Consider the following 2922-nt stretch of genomic DNA (forward strand, 5'->3'; position numbering starts at 1 on the left):
GGAGGAGCTCGCGCAGGTCCTATTCTCCAGGCCGCTCCCTCAGGAGCGACTCGATGACAGCCTCAGTGTGACGTGACCCCAGCTCTCTTGGAGAGAACATAGCCCCAGAGTCGTTTGGCCTACTTGAATTTATAAATTTTTAGGGATGTAAATAGAACACTCAAATGTCTTATAATATTTAATTTATTAATTCAGTTATACATACATATTGTAAATCACATACTACATAGAATAATATATTAATTTCAAAAAGTCGCCTGTTTTTCCTCACTCCGTTCCACAAGATCATTTTATCCTAAAGCCTCACGTGCAACTCTGACCTCACCATCTTCCCCAACCTCGCAGACCCCTCTTGAGTCATCCGACAGTTTCAAAGCACATCCAGTGGCTTCAACTCATCCAAGCTGTGTGCCATGTAGCACTGTGACAATCCCTGCACAAAGCTCTCGCTAGAAGCTTCCTCCCAAGCCATAAGTACCTGTTCACATAACATTAGGACAATTGTTTTTTCCTTCAATTTGTCCTGTAGCCCTGCAACATAACCACTTAATGTGTTTACTTTTTCAAATGACCTTTAAAAGACTTTTTTGAAGCATCTATAACTTGTCGTTGTGAGGTCATACTCTTAGGAATAAGTACTGAATCTGGGTTAAATTTCTTTTGCATCCATTTTTCTTGAACCAGTTCATTCCGGTGACTTCCACGTGTGTCCAAACCTAGCATTGGTTGGGGTCTGTTCCAGGCTAATAGGTCTTGTCCTCAAGCAGCACTGTGTTCTTCAGAATTAAATAGCTGAGGGCACCCCCGTAACAGGGACGTCTCCAGGACTCAAGTACAAGGTGATGCCTCTTGTTCGGGAATGGTAGCCTCTCCTACAGAGCCAGCCCTCTGTTTCGGGCTCTGTGAAACAGGGGTGATCCCAGGACTACCCCTAAGGTTATCGTGGGAACTGTGATGCCACGCCTGGCCCGAAGGCACACACTGAGTGAAGGTCATCTCCTGTCATCACCATAATTATTGCCGTCATCCTATGGCTCATAGAACTGGGGATGGACCCAGGCCTCCTGACTCCTAGCCTCATCTTCTTTCTCTCGTGCAATGACTTAAATACTGTTCCTGTTTCCTTGCATGCAAACCGTCCGTTCATCTCCTTTGACCGGTTATCAAGTTACCTTTGGACATATTGACTTTATACAGCAGTCCTTTCTATATCGATTGTGATGATCTCTTTTCCAGTTTTATTGCTTTGATCTTTGGAGCAGTTTTATTACATTTTTGTTGTGTGAGCTCTTAATTTTTACATATCCGGGCATTCACTGTTGTCCGTGAAGCCGTAACTTTCATTGCTTCAGTAGTTAGATATGATGATGTTTTCTTCTAGAATTTTGATTACAAGTGAAAAGTTGAAAGCCCTGCCCCACCCAAAGGTGGATGCACCAGGTGGGCAGGCTGGATGGGAATGGGCCACAGAAGCAGGCTCTCTCCTCATCCACGATGCGGACTCTGCATGTCTGTGGGCAGTACTTGACTATCCAACCTGGCCACTCAGACACGCAAGAGAAACTTCCATCTCGGATTGGCCAGAACATTCTGACTGTTCCTCAGTATAGCCCTACCTGGCGGCAGCAGCAGGGCTGGGCCTCAACTAGATCAATGGGGCGGTCCAAACGTGGTCTTGGCTGCAGCTGGCTGTCCTCCAAGCTCCTGGGAGCTTTGGCCATGCCCAGCATGGATTCAGTGCCTGAGCAGCAGACCCACCCGAGACATCTCCTCGAACACAAGAAGACTCACTTGACCGATGTTGTCATGTGGATTGCATCCTCCTCCTAGTGAGTGACTCTGGAACTAGAAAGAGGTCAGTTTGGTGGCTTTTGCTTTGGGCAACTAGGGGGAAATTCACCCACGTGTTCTGATGTTACCTCCCGAAGCCACACCCAAGGAGCAACAGAGCCAAGGCTCGGAGAGGAACCGTGCCCCTCCGATGCCCGGTGTGGCATTGTGATAGAAGTCGGCCACCACAGGCCTGGGCTGTGACTTGCAGCAGACATGCCCAGGAGGCGCGATAAAACAAGGGTTTGGAGGGCACCGATGCCCTTCTGATGGCCTGTGTGGCATAGAAATAGAAGCTGCTCATCCCGGGGCCAGGCTGTGACTTCCGACAGCCTCCCCCCAGGAGGAACAGCAGCAAGGGCTGGCCAGAAACCTGGCCCCTGGTGGCCTGCAGAACCCACAGGTAGAAGCCAGCCATGCTGGGGCTGTGGTGTGACTTCCCAGCAGCCATGCTTGGGGGTGGGGGGTGCCTCGCGAGGGCCTTCGGAGGAAGCGTATGCTTCTGATGGGCCCCCCAAGGCTGAGGCAGAGCTTCTTGGCAGGCACATCTGGAAGAGCTCCTCAGGCCCCCATCCTGGGAAGTAGGGTCCCGTGGTGACCCCTGTGACCTTAGCCAGAAGGTCCTCTGGAATGGCTCCCCCCCACCCCAGGCCACAATAGTGGCTCTCCGTGAAGTCTCCACCCTGACCCTCAGGCTGGAGAGAAGCCAACAGCACTTGGTCTGTGGGCTTCAGTTCTTGCAGTAGTTGTGAAACTGTGTCTGCAATCACCGCTTCCTTCGGCATCAGTTTTCTCTTTTCAAGCTGTCAGGACATGTTTGACACCACTGTCATTCGGGAAGGAATTTGACATTCACAGGGGGCAAGTCTGGCAGCTTGTGCTGGAAGTGCTCTGCCATTTCTTGCTTGCTCGCTAGCCATCTGTCAGGTTTTATGAAGGATCCAGATACAGTATTAACTCAGAACCTAGGTCGTCACTGCTCCCTTTCTCCCCAGCCAGGACACGGCATCTTGGCATCCTGGCCACCTGTCCTGCCCTCCTTGACTTTTTTCCATTCTCTGTTCTATAGTTTTCTCCCAAACCCTCTTCTAG

This window comes from Crocuta crocuta, unplaced genomic scaffold, assembly GCF_008692635.1.
Source record: "Crocuta crocuta isolate KB4526 unplaced genomic scaffold, BGI_CrCroc_1.0 scaffold978, whole genome shotgun sequence".
NCBI lineage: Eukaryota > Metazoa > Chordata > Mammalia > Carnivora > Hyaenidae > Crocuta > Crocuta crocuta.